Source organism: Narcine bancroftii, chromosome 5, assembly GCF_036971445.1.
Source record: "Narcine bancroftii isolate sNarBan1 chromosome 5, sNarBan1.hap1, whole genome shotgun sequence".
Lineage (NCBI taxonomy): Eukaryota > Metazoa > Chordata > Chondrichthyes > Torpediniformes > Narcinidae > Narcine > Narcine bancroftii.
Window position 1 is genome coordinate 23,481,454 of NC_091473.1, and position 11,256 is coordinate 23,492,709.

Sequence of the window (11,256 nt, forward strand, 5' to 3'; positions counted from 1 at the left end):
CATTATGGGCAGTACAAATCAAGGAGATTGAGGAGGAATCGTGCATGGATCCAGAACTGATGGGCATTAAGGATCGGATCAACAGCGGTGACTGGAACAGCTGTCAAAACAAAACCTATGTGGCCATCAGAGATGCCTGCGCACAATTGGAAGATGTGTACTCAAGGGAAATCGATTTGTTATTCCACAGAAATTGAGAGGGAGGATGGGGCATTAAGGATCAGATCAACAGCGATGACTGGAACAGCTGTCAAAACAAAACCTATGTGGCCATCAGAGATGACTGCGCACAATTGGAAGATGTGTACTCAAGGGAAATAGATTTGTTATTCCACAGAAATTGAGAGGGAGGATGGTAGCACTGGCTCACGGGGGACATTTGGGAGTTGTTGGGACAAAACAAAACGTCCATACGAAAGTTTGGTGGCTAGGAATGGAAAAAAATGTGGAAAAATATGTGAGATCATGTCATTGGTGTCAGGTGACAAGCAGACCTAACCCACCTGAAGCACACTGCTACCAGCAGGACCATGGGAGGATATTGCAATCGACTTCTTGGGCCCGTTCCCAACTGGAGAGTCGATTATGGTTGTTGTCGACTATTACAGCAGATATAAATTATGAGTATGTCGTAATGAAATCAATAATAGCAGAAAAAACTATCGCAGAACTAATAGAGATCTTTGCCAGATGTGGCTTACCAGTGACTGTGCATTCAGACAATGGACCTCAATTCATATCAGAGATATTCTGAGAATTCATGAGAACCATTGGTGTACACCACCACAAGGTTACACCAAAATGGCTACAGGCTAATGGAGAAGTTGAACGTCAGAATCACTCACCGGAGAAACGAATGAGAATCTCTCAAGCAGAAGGCAAGGACTGGAAAGAAGCTCTTTTCACCTACATAGCAGCATTCAGAGCGACACCACATAATGGCCATCAGAATTCTTGTTCGGAACAAAGATCAGAACCAAAATACCAATGATTGTTGACATAGTGAATGACCAGGAAGTGGAAGACCACAATGCTGAAAGAAAAGGGGCTACCAAATTGTATACAGACATGAAAAGGAATGCCAGACCTTCAGATGTAATACCAGGGGATGAGGTACTGGTGAGGAAAGAATGTCTGTGACAACCACCTAGGAGATTTCAAGACTTCATGATGTAATACCCGAGAGAACTTTGTATTTTATGGTTTGGAAATCTGTGTTTTGTAAATCATCCAGGAAAATATGTGATTTGGAAATTGAAGTTGATATTGGTATTGAAAAATATCAGTATCAAAAGTTGACTGTTTTAAAAGTAGTTTAAGCATTATTCATTTATTTGATGATCCTTTTATTTGATAAGGGAGGGATGTCATAGTGATAAATAATATATTTTGGTTATCGACTATAATGCCTTGCAGGATAATATAGATGGGTTATCGACTGTAATGGCTGGCTTGTTGCACAGGACCACGAGGGAGTAAAAAACAGAATTGGTGGAATAAAAACTGAGCATATTTGAACTCAACCTAAGAGTGTTGACTTTTTTTAACCTCAGGATTCAACACCTGGCATTGCATCACCCTCTTCATCTGTTCATGTGGGAGGGGGGAAAAAGAGAAATAGTAACTTATTTCCACTGCTGTTTGACTGCAGATGGCTGAGAACACAGAGCTCATCATGGCAGCAAGCAATAAGTAGTGAAGTGTGGTAAACAACAGTGTTCAGTACCAGAGGGACATACTGTGTACGTACAGAAACATGAGCTTTTTCAGTATTGAATTCTGAACTCCCCACAGCTAGGGAATTAAAATAAGAAGAAACACAGACAAGTTATCTACCCAGGCAATGAATTACCATTATTTGCCCCAGTGTGCAAATTTCTACAAATCATAAGTTCACTGATGTGAGTGATGTCTGATGGTTTTTCATGGGTTTAAGAACAATGGGAAATCCACAAATGAAATATAATTATATTTATCTCTTCCAATATGCATAATTCAATTGTAAACTGCAAGGTGACTTATAATCAAGAACTGAACAATTTATCACACTGTTAAGTTCCTCTGCAACTTTTTGCCTCTTATTTTCAGAATGTGAGAGGGATTATTTTCCATGCAGTAGTTCAAGCACTAAAGAGTCTCCAAGGTGACCAGAATGGGGTCAGGAGAAGCGAAGTCAAGTTAACCTAGTTTTAACACAAAACACTAACATAGTAAAGGATTTTAAATGTGTTCTCACAACAACTGCCCTGAGAATAGGGTATAACGGTGCTGAGTTGCTGTATTAGTAGCCTGAAGACTAAGGCCGTTCAACATGTGTTCACTTCAACCATGACAATGGGTAATTAAATTAATTAAATCCAGAATTTAAAGGGCTGCCATCAGTAATGGTATTCATGAAGCTTATGGGATAGTAATTTAGAAAACCATCCTGTTCATGGACGTCCTTCAGACATATGCTTTATTACTTACCCTGACCCTATCCTTCCTTTCTCACACTGGAGAGAATGGATAGCACAAAGTTCTTTGGTATGCTTATGAAGGATGACCAATCCTGGACCCACAACACCTCCTCATTATAGTCATCAAGGCACAGCAAAGTCTACACTTCCTTAGGAGGTTGAGGCGAGAAAGGTTGCCGGCCCCCATCTTGACAATATTTTACAGGAGCACAGTTGAGAGTGTCCTGTCAGGCTGTGTCATTGTGTGATATGGTACTGCAAAGCATTGGATCAGAAGTCAATACTGAGGATCATCAAAAAGGCCAAGAGGATCACTGTGCCTCTCCCTTTCCTCTATTAATGACAATAACCGCTTAAATGGTGCTCAGAGAATTACAGAGGACTCTTTCCATCCAACCCAGTATCTTTGGCCCACTACCATGAAGAAAGAGGTCAAGGGCATCAAAATCAGGACTGCCAGACTGGGAAATAGCTTCTTGCTGCAGGCTGTGAGATTGCTGAACAGTATCCTGGAATATGTATATAGGTGATTATTTTCATCCCTAACATCGAAGTACTTGAGATGGCAGAAGCCAACAGCATCGAGTCCACGCTGCTGAAGATCCAGCTGCTCTGGGTGGGTCACGTCTCCAGAATGGAGGACCATCGCCTTCCCAAGATCGTGTTATATGGCGAGCTCTCCACTGGTCACCGTGACAGAGGTGCACCAAAGAAGAGGTACAAGGACTGCCTAAGGAAATCTCTTGGTGCCTGTCACATTGACCACCGCCAGTGGGCTGATATCGCCTCAAACCGTGCATCTTGGCGCCTCACAATTCGGCGGGCAGCAACCTCCTTTGAAGAAGACCGCAGAGCCCACCTCACTGACAAAAGACAAAGGAGGAAAAACCCAACACCCAACCCCAACCGACCAATTTTCCCCTGCAACCGCTGCAACCGTGTCTGCCTGTCCCGCATCCGACTTGTCAGCCACAATCGAGCCTGCAGCTGACGTGGACTTTTACCCCCTCCATAAATCTTCGTCCGCGAAGCCAAGCCAAAGGAGATGTGCTGTGTATTTGAGTGCACTATGGTCCGGAGAAACACTGTTTCATTAGGTTGTAAATGTTTAGTCAGATGAAATAAATTTGAACTGAACTGTGCTTTCAAACCAAAATTTTTGTTAGCTGTCTCATGAGTGCATAGGGAACGAAGGGTGTATATTAAATTTTTGTCTTAAAGTGATCCACACCTTGTTGACAAATGTACAATCTTCCGAAAAAAATGCTCTGGAATCCAGTTCAATTATATCTCTTCTTTGCAAATGGGGTTCTTCAGTTACTCGTGCAGAGAATGAAAGCAATCCACTGGTTGGTAAGAATGGAGATAAGCGGGCGAGCAAGACCCTTTCTACTCAGCATTATGGTTTAATGGAATGGGAAGGCATGGTGGAATTTTTGATTTGTTGAAGCCAAGAGTTCCAAACCAATAAAGCATAAGTGTAAAGATGATTACAATTTTGAAATGAATGGTGTTGCATTTGCACAATTCACCAAAAAAGGCTGGTTATTGAGTTGCATTATTGACTGCACTGGACCAGTTTCATTTAGGCCACAGAGGACATTGTAATTGCAATCATGAAATTAACCAGTTAGGGGGTTTCTGGAATCAGGCATTTCCTCACCAACTCCTGAAACCGATGGGTATTTCTTGGCAAGAGATGATACGAAGTACAGGTGGCTTTCAAGTGCAGAGTGGGTGCAAAACAACTACCAGATGGATTGAATCTATCAATACGGATGTTAGTTATACTCTGCTGTAGAGATTGCATTTCATTTGCATTCAATGGCTAATCCTCGTTGAAGAAACAAAGCTTTGTAAAGAAATTCAATTATTTTTATCAAATCTATCCAGGATTCAGATAACATCATTAAAAAAATTGGCTTTGCACACAGAATCACATGTTGAACTACTGGAAGAGATATTGCACTCAGTGTACATATGGTGTTGTGACACAATACAATAATTTCCCAAGAGAAACACCTACTTTAATTGTACTCAATGAGAAATGGATATTCTTGATCAATTAAAGATACATTCTCAAACTCCATGTACTGTTTCCATATTAGTTCACTCAGTACTCCCCAATTAATCACTCACTGCCTCACTTATCTGCAAAACTGCCTTCTTGCTGTACCAGAATATTCTAAGCATTATAGAGAGTGTTGCTAGCCTTAAGTAGTACTATTAGGCTTGTTTCCATGCACGTAGGTTTAACAGATGGATCTCTGCCCTGGCTGGTGCCCTGGAGAGGCCGCTCCACAGTGACTACCAGAGGCACAGCACCCATGGTCAACCATGACCGACGGAAGCAAAACAAAATTGGGAAAACCAGATTGTGACTGGATCTCAAGAGAAAGAAGTTGTAGAAAGCCGACAAGATGGCTTTTTAGAGCAGCTTGTTGATGAGCCCACTTAGGATTGGCTGTACTGGATTTCTTTTCTTTCTTTCTTTGGCTTGGCTTCGCGGACGAAGATTTATGGAGGGGGTAAAAAGTCCACGTCAGCTGCAGGCTCGTTTGTGGCTGACAAGTCCGATGCGGGACAGGCAGACACGATTGCAGCGGTTGCAAGGGAAAATTGGTTGGTTGGGGTTGGGTGTTGGGTTTTTCCTCCTTTGCCTTTTGTCAGTGAGGTGGGCTCTGCGGTCTTCTTCAAAGGAGGCTGCTGCCCGCCAAACTGTGAGGCGCCAAGATGCACGGTTTGAGGCGTTATCAGCCCACTGGCGGTGGTCAATGTGGCAGGCACCAAGAGATTTCTTTAGGCAGTCCTTGTACCTTTTCTTTGGTGCACCTCTGTCACGGTGGCCAGTGGAGAGCTCGCCATATAATACGATCTTGGGAAGGCGATGGTCCTCCATTCTGGAGACGTGACCCATCCAGCGCAGCTGGATCTTCAGCAGCGTGGACTCGATGCTGTCGACCTCTGCCATCTCGAGTACCTCGACGATAGGGGTGTAAGCGCTCCAATGGATGTTGAGGATGGAGCGGAGACAACGCTGGTGGAAGCGTTCTAGGAGCCGTAGGTGGTGCCGGTAGAGGACCCATGATTCGGAGCCGAACAGGAGTGTGGGTATGACAACGGCTCTGTATACGCTTATCTTTGTGAGGTTTTTCAGTTGGTTGTTTTTCCAGACTCTTTTGTGTAGTCTTCCAAAGGCGCTATTTGCCTTGGCGAGTCTGTTGTCTATCTCATTGTCGATCCTTGCATCTGATGAAATGGTGCAGCCGAGATAGGTAAACTGGTTGACCGTTTTGAGTTTTGTGTGCCCGATGGAGATGTGGGGGGGCTGGTAGTCATGGTGGGGAGCTGGCTGATGGAGGACCTCAGTTTTCTTCAGGCTGACTTCCAGGCCAAACATTTTGGCAGTTTCCGCAAAGCAGGACGTCAAGCGCTGAAGAGCTGGCTCTGAATGGGCAACTAAAGCGGCATCATCTGCAAAGAGTAGTTCATGGACAAGTTTCTCTTGTGTCTTGGTGTGAGCTTGCAGGCGCCTCAGATTGAAGAGACTGCCATCCGTGCGGTACCGGATGTAAACAGCATCTTCATTGTTGGGGTCTTTCATGACTTGGTTCAGCATCATGCTGAAGAAGATTGAAAAGAGGGTTGGTGCGAGAACACAGCCTTGCTTCACGCCATTGTTAATGGAGAAGGGTTCAGAGAGCTCATTGCTGTATCTGACCCGACCTTGTTGGTTTTCGTGCAGTTGGATAATCATGTTGAGGAACTTTGGCTGTACTGGATTAAGTGTTGTTTAATGCACCAGAAGTGATTAGAGAGCTGAGAGTAAATGAACCATTCAGGGCAGTGATCACGGTATGATTGAGTTCAATTTGAGATTTAACAATGAGAAACTAAAGTCAGATGTGTCGGCATTTCAGTGGAATTAAAGGAATTACACACCAATGAGAAAGGAACTAGCCAAAGTAGAATTGGAAGCAGTGCAACAGTGGATGGAGTTTCTGCAAGAAGTGAGGGGAAGGTGCAGGATAAAGACACGCCAATAAAGAGGAAATATTCAAATAGAAAATTGTCACAACTATGTCTGACAAGGGAAGTCAAAGCCAATGTAAAATCAAAAGGGAGGGCATAAAGGAAGCAAAAATTAGTAGGAAGAGAGAGGATTGGGATTTTTTTTTAAATGCAGAAGGCAACTAAAACAAATGTGAGGAGGGAAAAGATGAAATATGAAAGTAGGTGAGCAAATAATATCAAAGAGGATATTTGCAAAAAGCTTCTACAAGGATAGAAAGATTAAAAGAGAGGTGAGATTAGATGTAGGACCATAAGAAAATGATGCTGGAGAAATAATAATGGGAGACAAGGAAATAACAAAGGAAATAAATGAGTATTTTGAACCATTAGTGGAAGTTATTAGCAGTGTGCCAGATGTCAATAATATTGGGAAGAAAGTGAGTGCAGTTACTATTTCAAGGATGAAGATGCCCAGAAAGCTGAATGGTCTAAAGGTGGATAAGTCTCCAGGACCAGATGGATTGCACTCTCGGTTTCTGAAAGAAGTAGTGGTTAAGATTGTGGAGCCACTGGTAATAATCTTTCAGAAATCAATAAATTTGGGTATAGTCCTAGAGGATTGAAAATTGCAAATGCCACCCACTATTCAAGTAGGAAGAGAAGCATCAGAAAGGAAATTAGCCTGATGTCAGTGGTTGGGAAGATGTTGGATCATCAAGGATGAGGTTATGGAATAATTGGGGGCACATGACAAGATAGACCAAAGCCAGCATGGTTTCCTTAAGGGAAAATCTTGCTTGACAAATCTTGCTTTGAAGAAATGACAAGGGGTTGGATAAGGGAGATCCAGTAGATGTGTATTTGGATTTTCAGAAGGCCTTTGACAAGGTACCACAGGTGAGGCTATTTAAAAGATAAGAGCCCATGGTATAACAGGAAACATATGAGTGTGGAGAGTGGGAAGAGCATTGGTTGATTGGTAAGAAGCAGAGAGTTGGAATAGAAGGATCATATTCTGATTGGCTGTCAGTTGTTAGTGATGTTCCACAGTGGTTGGTGTTGGGGTCACTTCTTTTACATTGTATATTAATAATTTGGATTATTGAATGAATGACTTTGTGGCCAAGTTTTAAATGTAATTTTTTTTTTAATTTAAAATTTTTAAGTTTAGACATACAGTACGAGATTTTGGCCAATGAGCCCATGCTGTCCAATTACACCCAACTAACCTATAACCCCCGGTACATTTCAAATGGTGGGAGGAAACCAGAACTCCCATAGAAAACCCATGCAGACACACAGAGAACGTACAAACTCCTTACAGATAGCACGGGATTCGAACCCGGGTCCCGATGTTGGGCGCTGGAACGACGTTGTGCAACCACTATGCTAACTGTGCTGCCCCTGTTTCCAGGTGATTCGAAGCTTTCAGATGATTTGTAGGTTGGTGGAGGAGCAGGTTGTGTGAGGAAACAGGGAGGTTGCAGAAAGACTTACACAGATTAAGAGAATGGGGAGAGTAGTGGCAAATGAAATATAATGTCAGCAAATGTACACATGCACTTTAGAAAAAATAAAAAAAGCAAACTATTTTAAATTGGGGAGAAAATTTAAAATGTTCAGATGCAAATAGACCTTGGAGTCATCATCCAAGACGGCCAGAATGTAAACTTATGGTGGTGAAGAAGGCAAATGGAATACTCTCATTCATTTCAAGTGGAATAGAATATAAGAGCAGGAATGTGATGCTGAGGGTTTAAAAGGCACTGCTGATACTTGGAATATTGTGGGCAGTTTTGGGCTCATTTAAGAAAGGATGTGTTAACAGCAGAGAGGGTTCAAAGGAGGTTCACAAGGATGATTCTGGCAATTAAGGGATTATCTTATGAAGAGTTTGACAGCTTTTGGATTTTAGGAGAATGAATCGAGATCTCACTGAAACATTTCAAATGTTGAATGGTGTGTGTAACATGACTGCACTCAGAGACAGGTGAAGAGTTCAAACATGCTTTTAATAGCTTACGATCAATGACCAGTAGATACAATAGTCCTCAGGTGAATCTGAGGTAAGGCGGGAAAACCAGCATTTATATTGGGGTAGGTGAGAATGGAGCCAAGGGAGGAGCCAGCCATCAGAACAATACATAGACAGTGAATTCCAGTTCACTGCATTCACCCCTTCCTTCAGAATAGAGCCTGTAAGTGAAAAACAGAGACTATACATTAGATAAAAACTAATAGTTTACAAATATTTACAAGTTAAGTCTGTCAGGGGGTCTAGTTATTCTGGTTAAGTGCCTCAGTATTGGAAGACTTTGGGCTTCCTGAACTTCCTGGACCCCTTGTGGTACAGGGTCAGTGGGTCTCAAGGGCTCGGGCTCTGGTCGCGGGGTGGATTGGACCACTTCCCGAGCAGGACCCTGAGTGGTGTACTCGGTAGTTCCTGGCTCGTTTGAGGCATTGGATCCTCAGTTCTGGCAGGTGCCAGGTCTCTGATCGAGACGGTGTCCTCTCTGCAACAGAGTATGCCATGTAGGCATACATTGGGCTGGCGTGCAGCACGTGCACCTTATCGATCAGAGGTCTGTCTTGCTCCTTCTCACATACTTTCTTAGCAGGACTGGCCCCAATGCCATTTGCCAAGCCAGGAGAGTAGTCCCGGACATGGATTTCCTCTGGAACATGAACATAAGCTCATGAGGAGTTGCGTTGCAGTGCAAAGGAGTGACCTTATGGAGTGGAACACTGTGGTTAGGACTTCTTGCCAGCATGAGTCTGGAAGGTCTTTGGACTGGAGAGCCAGTTTCACGGCCTTCCATACAGTGGCATTCTCTTTTTCAACTTTCCGTTCTCCCGGGGATCTTTGCTAGTCGTCCTGCTTTGAGGAAATGCCTCGTATGAGCAGGTACTGGCATAGCTCTTCGCTCATAAATGATGAGCCCCAGTCACGATGAATATAGATGAGATACCCTAACAGAGTGAAAAAGAGTGCAAGGCCCTGATGGCTGTGGTGGTGGTCTGGACAGGGAATGGCGAACGGAAAATGTGAGTACTCGTCAATGACGTTGAGAAAGTAAACATTTCCGTTGATGGAAGGGTGAAGACCCTTGAAATCGACACAGAGTTGTTGAAAGAGGCAGGATGCCTTTATCAGGTGTGATTTGTTGGGACAGTAGAAGGAAAGTTTGCACTCTGCATAGACCTGACAGGACGTGATAATTTCCATGATGTCCTCAACGGAGTAGGACAGGTTGCGTGGCTTGACAAAATGACCCATTTGATTGATGCCTGGGTGCCAAAGCTCATCACGCAGTGACCTCAACTGGCTGGTGAGTGCAGAGGCACAGCTTCCTCTTGACAGGGCATCTGGATGTTCATGGAGAGAACCTTGCCTGCATACTATGTCATAATTATAGTTGGAGAGTTTCATCCTCCACCTAGTGATCTTATCATTCTTTATTTTTCCCCTTTTTGCATTATTAAACAAAAATGCCACCGATTGCTGGTCTGTGAGCAGTATAAATTTTCTGCTGGCCAGGTAATGCCACCAGTGCCTGATGGCCTCTACAATGGCTTGACCCTCTTTCTCCACAGATGGGTTCCAAAGCTCATGGCGTTGTAGGCTGTGGGAGAAAAAGGCAAGCAGCCTGTCCACCTGGTTAAGAGTAGCAACCAGAACTATGTTAGAGGTATTGCTTTCCACCTGGAAGGGTGCTTTCTTGTCCACCACACGCATGGTGGCCTTCGCGATATAGCTCCAAACGTAATTGAAGCCACCTGGGCTTCGGCCTGTAATGGGAAAAAAAGTGGATTTTAAGAGGGGGCAGACTTTATGCACGTAGTGAGGGACCCACTGAGATCAGTAAGAGAAGAAGCTCAAACACCTCCTTAAGGCCTTCATGGTCCAGGATCGGGAGGTCTAACAGGGGGCGCATTCAATCAGGGTCAGGACCAATGATCCCATTCTCCATCACATAGCCCAGGATCTCTATGCCACCACCTCTTGGACCCTCTCATCCTTCCCCCTGCTCTCCTTTGGCCTCGCCAGCACGTTGTTCTGAGGCCTCATGTAATGGACCCTCAAGCCTTCTATGGTAGACTCATAAGTAGCACAGTCTCTGATGACAGCAAACCCCTTAGGGCTGACTCAAGAGAGAAGTGCAGATCTCCAGAGACTGTCGGAGTTGAAGATGTCTTGTGTGGCCATCAGGTAGGACTGGAAGCACTCCAGCCAGTAGCTTACAATCAATAGTCCTCAGGTGAATCTGAGGTATGGCGGGAAAACTAAGTTTTATATTGGGGTAGGTAAGGGTGGAGCCAAGGGAGGAGCCAGCCATCTGAACAACACACAGACAATGAATTCCAGTTCACAGTAAATATAGAAGATGCGGCAGACCGAGTGACCGCACAGCTGGACAGGCAGAATCACCACACCGAGTGGCTGGCACAGAATGGTGCGGGCTCCTCTTCTTTGCCCAGGAGGAGCCCACGTTTTCAGACCTGCATGGGTTGACGGAGCTCATTGCCTCCTGTTGGCATGTTGCCAGAGAGACAATGACTCTGCAGCATGCTGACGTCACTCCCCTTTATGAAGCGCACGATTGTTTAAAATAAAAAAAACAGTTGGCAGTTGACTCTTCTCTGGTAAGCTGTGTTCCCTGAGCTCTGCAGTTAGTACCACTAAAATAGGTTTTATTTCCCCATGATAGGAGAGTCTAGGACAGGGGTGGGCAACCTTTTCTTTAAAACTCACATTCCACTTTAAGAATGTGAGTGGGAAGGG

The 11,256-nt window shown here is 44.1% G+C and overlaps 2 long non-coding RNA genes across 3 annotated transcripts in view; both read right to left on the reverse strand.

Moving 5' to 3' along the window:
- Positions 1-929, reverse strand: part of LOC138762643 (uncharacterized) — a 62,459-nt gene extending 61,530 nt beyond the window's left edge. Inside the window, exon 1 of the long non-coding RNA XR_011357009.1 lies at positions 846-929. This is a non-coding gene — a long non-coding RNA (uncharacterized lncRNA). The remainder of the gene's footprint in view (positions 1-845) is intronic.
- A 7,537-nt stretch (positions 930-8,466) lies between these two features.
- Positions 8,467-11,011, reverse strand: LOC138762644 (uncharacterized). Of its 2 annotated transcripts, none has more exons than XR_011357011.1 (2): positions 10,870-11,011; positions 8,467-8,669 (listed from the first exon to the last, which is right to left on the reverse strand). It is a non-coding gene; the product is annotated as an uncharacterized lncRNA (long non-coding RNA). The 2 variants fall into 2 exon arrangements; XR_011357010.1 differs by having other exon boundaries at positions 10,177-11,011.
- Between the last annotated feature and the right edge of the window lie 245 nt (positions 11,012-11,256).